The sequence below is a fragment of the Dendrobates tinctorius genome, unplaced genomic scaffold (genome assembly GCF_039654945.1).
Source record: "Dendrobates tinctorius isolate UK_male_01 unplaced genomic scaffold, ASM3965494v1 ptg000422l, whole genome shotgun sequence".
NCBI lineage: Eukaryota > Metazoa > Chordata > Amphibia > Anura > Dendrobatidae > Dendrobates > Dendrobates tinctorius.
The window spans coordinates 1,014,338-1,026,360 of NW_027362086.1; positions in this window are offsets into that span (position 1 = coordinate 1,014,338).

The window sequence follows — 12,023 nt, forward strand, 5'->3', positions numbered from 1 at the left end:
AATGAATAGACATATATTACAGAGATGATGGATTTTGGAAATAAAAACTTACCGTCAAACGCTGACGATGCGAGGGAGGGCTCCCAGAAGATGATGTGCTGTCTTCCTGGTGGCCACACTCCATGCCTGTGGGTGGTGTTCCAGCTGCTGCCATTGCTGCTGCTGCTGCTGCATCTATTGGGCGGCTGTTGAATAAAGAGAAACAAAGGGCCAATGAATATCTTGATATTTAATAGCCCTAGTTTGGAGGAATGGGGGATTTGATAATTACCGTCTCTCATCTGCTGCTGGCCTCCCCTCCTCAGCATGTTCCATTTGCTGCTCCATTTGGGGTGGTGGTGGTGCTGATGGTGCTGCAGTGGTCTCCTGCCTTCTCCTGCTGCGCTTGGTTGCTTTCTTGGGTGGCATGTTGGGTGTGGCTGTGGGTCCCACTGTCTATATATGTCTTGTGGGCAGAGCTACTGAGCATGCTCAGACCAAAAAAAACGGATCCGGCCACCGGATCCGGCTTTCGCCGGATCAGGCGCATTGCGGCGCTCATAGGCTTTCATTGTGTGAAAAAACCGGACGCGCCGGATCCGGCGTGTCCGGCTTTTTCGCCGGAGACAAAAAACGTTACAGTAGCCGTTTTTTCCAGACGCCGGATCGCGACACATTGCCGGGTCCGGCGAAAACCGGATGAAACGCATGGCCATCCGGCGCGATCCGGCGCAAATGCAAGTCAATGGGGGGGAAACCGGATCCGGCATTGCATTTCGCCGGATCCGGTTTCTGTCAAAAGCGCCGGATCGCGCCTGACGGTGAAAACCTGATGTGTGAAAGAGGCCTAAGGTACATCCTTTCCAGGTTAATAACTTGTATATAAGGCAAAATAAATAACCTCAGACCAAAATGTTCCTCCCCCACTTGGACTATGTTCACACGCCACGTTTTTGAAGCGTTTTTCAACTTTAACATTGCCTTCAGCCAATACTAATGCCTTCACTGGGAAATGTCAGTGTAACATTTAACAACCCTAGCTGGCCATGTGGTGTGTGACACAAAAGAAGACACATCTTGTTTCATTTCTGAAGGAGGGACTCTTAAAGTCACAAAGCCTATTTTTAGAGGGGCATCATGTGGCATTAATCTGCTTAAAGGGCCATTATTAAACAGTGGGTCTCCTATGCTGTTATTGCCTATGCAGTGAGTGGCTGGGCTGCCAAGAATTACAACACACCCCAATACCCCTTTCACAAGAGGTACAGAAGGGCCTCCTGAAAAAATGTTGCATTGAATGGAAGATCTGCCCTGATATCAAGTCATATGCACCCCAATATGCCTTTGAAACCAGATACTGGAAGGCCCACATGAAAACCCACTTCACAGTCTTAAGTTGGTCCTGCCATACAGTTTCCTTATGCATAGAATGCAAGGGCCGCCTTGACCCAAATTTGCACTCACACCAATCCTCCCTTGGACGAAACATGGAGGAGAGCCTCCTAAAACAAAATGTCCCATTACAAATGAGCAAGTCTCCTAGACTCGTAATACAGTGTATGGGCTGACAAACATTTCCCCATGGGGGGTACATTTTTTTAAAAAATACTATGGGCATCATAGACACTAGAGTTGAGCAAAACGGGTCGGTCAAATTAAAAAAATCGGCGACTTTCGCTGAAGTCGGGTTTCATGAAACGAAACCCGACCATAACGTGAGGTCAGTCAAGAGGTCGGCGACCAGAGCGCCAAAGTCACGTTTCAAATGATGCTTCCAGCGCCCTTTTTCAGCCAATAATGGAGGACTCACACTGTGGGCAACGCAATGACATAGGCATCGGTCACCACCATCTTTGAGAAGAGCATGCAAGTGATTGGCTGGCTTTGTTTGGTGTCACAGGGGCTATAAAAGGGCGTGCACGCCGACCTCCATCTTACTTCTGCTGATCTTAGCATTAGGGAGAGGTTGCTGCTGCTGATTCAGAATAAGGGAGAGCGTTAGGCAGGGAAGAAGAATCAAAAAAACTGCTTCTGCTGTTAGCGATTTCCACTTACAACACAACAGTTTGTGTGCAGTGACAGGGGAGGCTATATTTTTGTGCATCAGCTCTGTTGGTTATTAGGCTGCCTTATAAGGCTCCCTGATAGCTGCATTGCTGTTTGCACACTGCTGTGCCAACTGCTTTTTTAAAAGAAAAAATACTTTTCTTCCTCTTTTCTGCACAGTTACCAAGCGTTCATTTTTCCACCCTTTTGTGTGCAGCAGTCCTGCTTATTAGGCTGCCTGCGTCCATACTTGGACTGAGAGCATCATTGTCAGCCTCCTAAAATCTCTAGTGAGATCCAAATTCTCACCAATACTATATGCACCCTCCACCTTGTCATACACCATCCAATTTCAGCCTGTTACATTGAGGTGTAATCTCTTCTGGCCCTGAGATACTAGTTCAGCGTCCTCAAATCTCTAGTGAGATTCAAATTCTCACCAATACTACATACACCCTCCACCTTGTCATACACCATCCAATTTCAGCCTGTTACATTGAGGTGTAATCTCTACTGGCTCTGAGATACTAGTTCAGCGTCCTCAAATCTATATTGAGATTCAAATTCTCACCAATACTATATACACCCTCCACCTTGTCATACACCATCCAATTTCAGCCTGTTACATTGAGGTGTAATCTCTACTGGCCCTGAGATACTAGTTCAGCGTCCTCAAATCTCTAGTGAGATTCAAATTCTCACCAATACTATATACACCCTCCACCTTGTCATACACCATCCAATTTCAGCCTGTTACATTGAGGTGTAATCTCTACTGGGCCTGAGATACTAGTTCAGCGTCCTCAAATCTCTAGTGAGATTCAAATTCTCACCAATACTATATACACCCTCCACCTTGTCATACACCATCCAATTTCAGCCTGTTACATTGAGGTGTAATCTCTACTGGGCCTGAGATACTAATTCAGCGTCCTCAAATCTCTAGTGAGATTCAAATTCTCACCAATACTATATACTCCTTCTACCTTGTTTTACAGTACCATATAGCTGGTGGTATTTTGGGTACATTTTCACAAAAATGAGGAAGTATGGTGGAAGAGGCCATTGAAGTGGGCGGGGGTTGCCAGCTGGTCCTGATGGTGGTGGTGTTGGTGGTGCATCTGTTGATAGTGGCAAAAGCACAATAGCACCTAAAGCAGGAGGTGTTGAGCCTGTGTCATCGTCTGGCTCCACAAGACCTCGAAGGCTCCCTTTTCTGGGAGTAGGTAAACCGCTTTTAAAGCCAGAGCTTCAGGAACAAGTTTTGGCTTACACTGCTGACACAGCCTCCAGCTCTCTCGCCTCCTCTTCTGAAGTTTCAAAAAATAAAAGCACTGAGTCGTCAGTGGAGGCTCCTGGTCAGGAACAACACCTTTCCTTGTGTCCTTCACCCCTACCAAAAGTGAAGGATGCGGCAGGCCACACTACAGATTACTCCATGGAGCTCTTTTCACATATCATGTTTGGGTTATCAAGTCAAATCGTGAATTCCCCAGTCCAAGATTAATCTGACATGGAGTGCACTGATACACAGCCACTGCTAGATTTTTCTGCTGGTACATTCACTCAGAGCACTACATTGTCCTCGCAGTGTACGGAGGCAGAACCAGACCCTGATGAAACTCAGGTGCCCCTTCCCACATAGTATACCACCTTACAAGGTGACACAGAAGAAGGTGCACATGAAATTGAAGAGGAGGTGATGGATGACCCAGTTGTTGACCCAGATTGGCATCCGTTGGGGGAAGAGGGTGTCGCTGCCAATAGCTCAGAAGAGGAGGAGGAGGATCCGCAGCAGGCAATGACATCACAACAGCTGTTATCTGGCAGGACCGCAGCAGTCCAAAAACGTGTTACAAAAACCAAAAGAGTTGCAGGACAGCTTGGCCAGACGGTCAAATTAGCACAGCGTGCAAGGCCTCAAAATGTCTTCCATAGTAGGAAGAGTGCAGTGTGGCACTTTTTTGAACAAAATCCTAATGATCAGGCAAAAGTTATCTGTAAGAAGTGCACAAAGGCATTTAGCTGAAGGAAAAATCTGAGAAATTTGAATACCAGTTGCATGCTTAGACATTTAACCACCATGCACTTGCAAGCGTGGGCGGACTGTCAAACCTCTCGTACCACATGTGCACCTGCTCCGAATGAAGGTAGTCAGCAACGCTACATCGCTTCCCCCACTGTAAGCCCACCGGTTAGCACACCACCAGCAGCAAATGTCGAGGTGTCGTCGCAAGGGCAAAGTAATCATGGAATCACAATCAAAAGAGGAAAAAGCTCACCTGAAGGCATGTGCAGTGGATAGCCCGGACCACGTGCAGTCTTCACGCAATGACCAAGGAAAAGGAAAAAGAAAGGTCCAGCTTTGCAAATTCAAGTCCAATTTATTGCTAAAAACAAGTCCAAGACAGAGCAAAAAATGGTGTGTTCACATGCGTAACAAGTAGATTACGCGTAACATACACTAACCAATGCAATGAAACACTCATAGAATCATAAGGGGTGGAGTAATATATATTTAGACACAATTAAAGAAACAAATTATAACATAGACACAGCATGCTCTTGCCAAGAAGTTGCCCCCTCAGGTGAGATAAAGTAATTAGTGAAAACATCACGCACTTTTAGGCCAGAGAGCGGTCTACGTTGAGGGTTCATAGGTGGTCTCACCCTGCGCACATTGTCCGGCCTACGCACAACACCATCAGAGGAGGAACAATCATGTATCCTGGTGAAGTTATGCAGAACAACACAGGCTTTCACAACTTCATTCACATTTTGCTCACTCAACTGAATGGCAGACTGGAGTACATGCCATTTGGCACAAAGAATCCCAAAGGAACACTCCTCCAGTCGCCTAGCACGTGATAGTCGCAAGTTAAAAATTCTACGCCTGTGGTCAAGGTTGCGCTGGGGATATGGCCTCATGACATTGCGCGATAACTGAAAGGCCTCATCTGCCACAAGGACATAAGGGACTGATTCTTCAGGGGAGCCTGGTAGCTGGCGTGGTGGTGGTAGATCCAACTGGTTGGTGCGTAGCCGCCGAGCCATTATGGAAGTATTGAAGATTCTAGAGTCTCCCGTCCTTCCATAGGCCCCAATGTCAACAATTATAAACTTGTATTGAGGGTCTACCAGAGCCAACAATACAACAGAAAAGTATTGTTTATAATTGAAGAATTGGGAGCCAGAGTTCGGCGGCTTACGCACCCTGATATGTTTGCCATCCAGGGCCCCAATACAATTTGGAAACTGGCAGTCTTCCTCAAAGTCCCTTGATATCCTCAACCAGTCTTCCATCCTGGGCTCGGGCATGACCACTTGATGGAGTCTTGTCCAGATTTCTGTACATGTAGACCTCACTATGCCTGAAATGGTTGATTTTCCTATGAGAAACTCATGGTGGAGGGCGGCATAAGACAGGCCAGTGGACAGGAAGCTGTAGAACAACAGAAATTGTTAAGTTTAGAATGCCTAAAGTCCAAAAAAATCAGTTACATGCCGACCAAACTTGGTAGGAATTGAGATAGAATAACACACACATATTTGGTGGCACAATGACTAAGTGATATGCAGGACATATTAGATCTAACATTCTGGTGTGTCAGTTGAAACATATTTGGAGTAAGATGAGGGCATTAAACTTTGTCCAAGAAGGCCAAAAAACATAATTTAGCACACACATTATGAACATAGAGAATGTGGTTGTGTAGTACATACCGTATTGTGAGTAGAAGTCGCTCCTCTGCAGATATCGCTTTGCGCATCCTTGTGTCCTGAAAGGTTATCCCAGGGCGCACTGTCTCCAAGAGTCGATCAAATGTGGAAACGCTCATGCGACAGTACTGGTAAAATTTCTCCGGATGCTCCCGCAGAGAAGAATAGAGGCGGTGAAAATGACCTCTTGTGAGTTGTTGCCTCAAAAGTGGATGTACCCACAGGCGTCTCCTCCTCCGCGGATCCACTATCACTGGGTATGGTTGCCCAAAGCGCCGTGACAAAAGCCAGGTAAAGAGAACCTGCTCAGTTGTATTGAATCTCAGACCCTCTGCCATGTTGCACAAAGAACACCAACACACCTCGTGAAAGCAAGGTCACAAATGGACAGAATGGAGGCAGCCACCTGTTTCAGAGTGTATAAATAGGGTGCAGGCTAATGATTTAAATTGTTTGCAGGCCTCAAAACCGTTAAATGTCCATTTTGCAAGGCTGCGAGAAAATCTCGCCATACGAATTGCATACGGATGCCACATGGATTACATATGGATGCAGACATGCGCAAAATACGCGACCTCACCTGGCTTACAGATGACCTACGGAGCACTATTTAGGGGTCATTCATCCGTATTACGCATGTAAACTACGGACCGTATTTTGCGCAGGTTAGTGTGACTCCAGCCTTAGGCCGGGGTCACACTAACCGACGCAAAATACGGTCTGTAGTTTACAGGCGTAATACGGAAGAATGACCCCTAAATAGTGCTCCGTATGTCATCCGTAAGCAAGGTGTGGTCGCGTATTTTGCGCATGTAAGCATCCGTATGTAATCCGTATGCCATCCCTATGCTGAGATTTTCTCGCAGGCTTGCAAAATGGACATATAATGGAGCCCTATGACAGGTTTTATAACTCAAACGAAAGAATAGATATAGACACATAGAATACATATATATATATACATGTCATTGAGACACACACATATATATATATATATATATATTTATATTTCACAGAGTTCTTCATAGCAGAATAGCCGCTAATTCAATTGCCGGCTTTTGTCAAATCATTCCCCAACCCGACATGAAATGACACATGGTTACATACAGTAAACCATTTCATTTCATGTTTTTTTTGTATGTCTTTCATTAGTAATTAGATGACGGTTGATGTGTAAAATTTGGAAGGTGTAGGTGTTAATTTAAGGGGTTAATTCGTTGTCAAAAAATGTGTGGGCTCCCGCGGTAATTTGTCTATGCGGGAGCCCACACATTTTTTTACAACGAATTAACCCCTTAAATTAACACCTACACCTCCCAAAATTTAAACATCAACCCTCATCTAATTACTAATGAAAGACATACAAAAAAAAAACATGAAATGAAATGGTTTACTGTATGTAAATCATGTGTCATTTCATGTCAGGCTGGGGAATGATTTGACAAAAGCTGGCAATTGAATTAGCGGCTATTCTGCTATGAAGAACTCTGTGAAATATAAATATATATATGTGTCTCAATGACATGTATGTGTATATATATATATATATGTATTCTATGTGTCTATCTTTTCTTTCGCTTGTGTTATAAAACCTGTCAGTGTGATTTTACTGTATCGCGCACTGAATTGCCGGGTTTTGTAAAGGACACTGGGTGCGTATTTCTCGCAAGTCACACATCTGGTCCGTGTGTAATGCGTATTTTTAGCGCACCCATAGACTTGCATTGGCGTATTACAGGCGTAGTACTCTGACAATCGCAGCATGCTGTGATTGGCACGGACCGTAGAATACAGACGAGAAATATACGGCTGATGGGAGCTGCCCCATAGAGAATCATTTGTCGTGTCTAATGCGTGCTTTTAACGCCTCTCACTCATCCGTATTCCTCTCTAGTGTGTCCCCGGCCTTATTTCAGTGGTTTTCTTAATTTCATCAATAGCTTTTCGCTGTTTGTGGCTCAAGTTGTTATTTTGTTTTTGAGTTTTAATTGAAGCATCCAATTTTCTAAGTTCACGCTCCATAACGCTGTGAAACTTGTCGATGCATTCTGCTCTGGATTGGATAGAATAAAAACTCAGATTTTTTATGCATACATTTTCTGCTTAAAAAACATCCTTAGACACAATAATATTAGTAGAGTCTAGTTCATTCAAATTTTTCAATGCCATCTGCTCCGAAAAATTAAGACCATTGTATTCATTGCGTACAGGAATTTTCATAGCAATGGAATCAGATTCCTGTGCAAAAAAATGCTTGTTAACAGTCAAATTTCGTACAAATTTATTTATGTCCAGAAGTGTATTAAAAAGGTTGAAATGTTGATCTGGTGCAAAGCTTAATGCCAATGTCAATACCTGAAGTTGTTCCGTTGTAAGATTGTAGCCAGAGATGTTTAAAATATTGGAAAAATCATTTTGAGAGGTCGAAGCTATTTTTTGTTGTTGCGGGTTGTCATCCGTGTATTTATTACGGTGCTTCCGGCCCCCCCGCCTTTTGTGTTTTTTGAAAAATACCTTTTAGGTTTTCTATTGTAAGAATTAGTGTTAATCATGCCATTCATGCTAGTATCACTCTGAGTATCATTTAAACTAATATCAGTGGATTCCACATCTGAGGAGCTAAAGGAAACCTGTCGTTCAGGTGTGTTAGAAAAAACATAGCTGCGTTTTAAAATTGACCTGGGAGTTTTTTGAAGTTTCTGCCATCTTCCCCATTCATAAACTTGATCCATCTGATAATCATCCAAGTCACGCTGTAACTTATTCCGCTTACGTTTTATAATGATTTCTTCCAACTTGGAGATAGAGATTTTTTTACGTTGGCAAATTCTTCCTCAAACTTAGCATTATTATTCAACTCCAGCTTTGACTTCATTTGGTCAATTTCAATTTGAAAATCCTTTAGCTTGATAGACTCATATTTCATGATTAATTGCATAAGCTGTATGGAGCAATTGCTGAGAATCAGATTCCATTCTTTGACAAAGTCTTGGGAGTACACAGTAGTTGGAATCTTTTTTATGCGTAAACCCCTTGGAATCATGTTTTTATGGACATAGTTCTCAAGGGTTGTATAGTCCCACCACACTTTGGTTTCATTGATCATTGTTTTTTCTAACTTGCTGATATCTGTTACAAATGGATCTGATTCCAAGCAACCTACAAATGTGGATCCATCTGAAGTAAATAATTGAGCCGCCTTGCGCACTCTTTCTGGACTTGTGTTCATTATGATTTGTTCAAAAAATAGGACATACACAATGCCACATAGCTATTAATTATTGTAGAGCATTCCTTAAAAAAATATCTATTGGTGTGCACGGCCAAAAAACTGTAGACATTCAAAAAAATGTACATTCATGACCGATCCACATGTAATTTCGTTTCTGGATCTTAAACTAAAAGGTATCGCAGGTGCTGTTATTAGCACTGCTACATTCTGCAAGCCACTTTCTGGTAATACCATCTTACATGCATCTAGTAGCCACCCCGGGCACACTATTAAATCTGTACCAGTGGGGGAGCTCACTAGAATCACTAGAAATTGCAATGATGACAATGCCCTGAAAGGAGAAATTGAGTCATGCTGCAACAAGCTGAGCAAAAGGGGTTACTCTAATTGGTGTCTTGATAGAGCAAAGAAAATTGTACAAAAGAAAAAAAGACATGATTTGTTATCACCTAAGGCTGCTTTCACACATCCGGCTTTTTGAATCCGGCACGATGCGGCGAAAACTGTGAAAACCGGATCCGGAATTGGATCCGGTTTTGGCACATAGAATTTAATGATCGCCGCATCATGCCGGATGGACATGCGGCGCCTCCGTTTTTAGCCGGAAGCGTAAAATCTGCGCCGTCCGGCGTCAGCAAAAAATGTTGCCTGCAACGTTTTTTTGCAGCGCCGGAACGGCTTTTTCAACAGCGCATGCGGGATACTGTGAGGTTTAACCCACAAGTGCCCGGTGAGCGCGCGTGTATCTCTATCCCCCTCCCCGCATACCGCTGCCTCTCTCGTCCCCGGTGAGGCTCCTTTAAATGCTTTCCAACCGGATCAGGTGCCGCATCTGCATCCGGTGTCACTGCTGCAGGCCTGATTTGGCGGTACGGCTTTTCGCCACACGCCGCTGCACCCCTGACACCGGATGTGTGAAAGCAGCCTAAGGTATATAATAATGATAAAAATCCAGATAAGATGGTTTGCTCTAACCAATATAGTTCTCAGTTTAACACCATTAAAGCACTCATTTTAAAACATCTACCTATTCTATTTGAAGATGAGGTCTTGTCTAGCATTTTATCTAATGGCTGCCGAGTGGTTGCTTAAAAATCCAACACCTTATCAGATATGATGTCTCCTAGTTTTTTTAGTTCTAAAACTGGATCTTGGCTACACTGCTGCGGTTTTTACCGCTGCGGTACATCTAGATGCAGAACATGTGCACATTGTAATAATGTTCATTCTTTTTTTGATGGTACTAATTGTAATGAACATAAAATAAAACAATATATCAATTGCAATAGTAAAAATGTAGTATATGTGATTGCTTGTTCCAAATGCAACTTGAGATATGTGGACTGCACATCTCGCATGCTTAAGACTCGCATATCTGAACATATAATTGACATCTTATCTCCTTCCAGCATTAATCGCTCCATTTCATCTGCATCCAGACACTTCATTAATGAACACCAAAGAAGTACTGAATTTTTTCGTGTCATGGGCATTGAGAGAATAACACCACATATAAGAGGTGGAGATCTGAAAAAACGTCTTCTAACATGTGAAGCGTATTGGATTTATCTAAATACATGCTTTCCTAATGGATTGAATGCCAGAAGAGAAATTGTTTCATTATTGATGTTATTTTTACAGTTGTATTTATATATATATATATATATATGCACAAAAAAACTTTTTTTATTTATTTAAAAAAAAAAAAAATTTTTCGTTTTTTTATTTTTGTCTCCCCCCCCCCTTTTTCCCCCAAAAATTGTTTTTTCTTTGTCACATTATTGTTTATATTTTACACATGTTTCCCTCCCCATCCCCCTTTTTTTCCCTTTTTCTTTCCTTTCACATCATGTGTTTGTAATTTACTGGGTGGAATGAGTATATATTGCAGCAACACCCTGGGGAAGTAGTTTTGAGAAAGAACAAGCTATTGTTTGAAACGCATAATCTACTACTTGTTACTCATGTGAACACACCATTTTTTGCTCTGTCTTGGACTTGTTTTTAGCAATAAATTGGACTTGAATTTGCAAAGCTGGACCTTTCTTTTTCCTTTTCCATGGAGTCACAATCTTATTGCTACGAAAGACTGAATCTAGGCTGTCAGCAACACCACCAACACCATTACCATCACCAACCCTCTCTCAGTCCGCCATGTCCACCGCTAGTTCCACCATATGCAGCTCTCAAGTCCAGCTCACCCTACCAGAGACTTCTAGTAGGACAAGAAAGTACTCATCCTCTCATTTACGTACACTGGCTTTGAACGCCCACATTGCCAAACTAATCTCGTTAGAGATGATGGTTGAAAGCAAAGCTTTCCGCGAGCTCATGGCCTACGCAGTACCACGCTATGACCTACCCAGTCGGCACTTCTTTTCGCGAAAAGCCATCCCAGCCCTCCACGTGCATGTGAAAGACCGCATTGTCCATGCACTCAAGCAATCAGTGAGTGGAAAGGTGCACCTCACAACAGATGCATGGTCCAGTAGGCATGGCCAGGCCGTTACGTGTCCATCACTGCGCACTGGGTTAATGTGGTGGATGCAGGGTCCACAGGGGACAGCGGCGGTGGGACAGTGCTGCCTAGCACACGGTATAGGAAACAGTTGGCTGTAGGCATTCGACCCTCCTCCTCCATAAGGGAAAGCTCATCCACAGAGTGCAGTCGCACAAGCACTCCATCCGCAGCTGCCAGTGTTGCACACTCGGTGTCCCACTATCGAACAGCTAGTGGTAAGCGTCAGCAGGCTGTGTTGAAGATGATGTGTTTGGGTGACAACAGACACACCGCGGTGGTACTGGCCGACTACTTGCAGCAACAAACTGAGTCATGGCTGGGCAGTCTACATCTTGAGGCAGGCAAGGTAGTTAGTGATAACGGCCATAATTTTGTGGCAGCCATAGCCCTTTCAAAACTCAGACACATACCTTGCCTGGCTCACACCTTGAACCTGGTGGTGCAGTGCTTCCTCAATAATTATCCGGAGTTAACAGCCCTGCTCCATAAGGTGCGAAGACTGTGCTCGCACATCCGCCGGTCGCC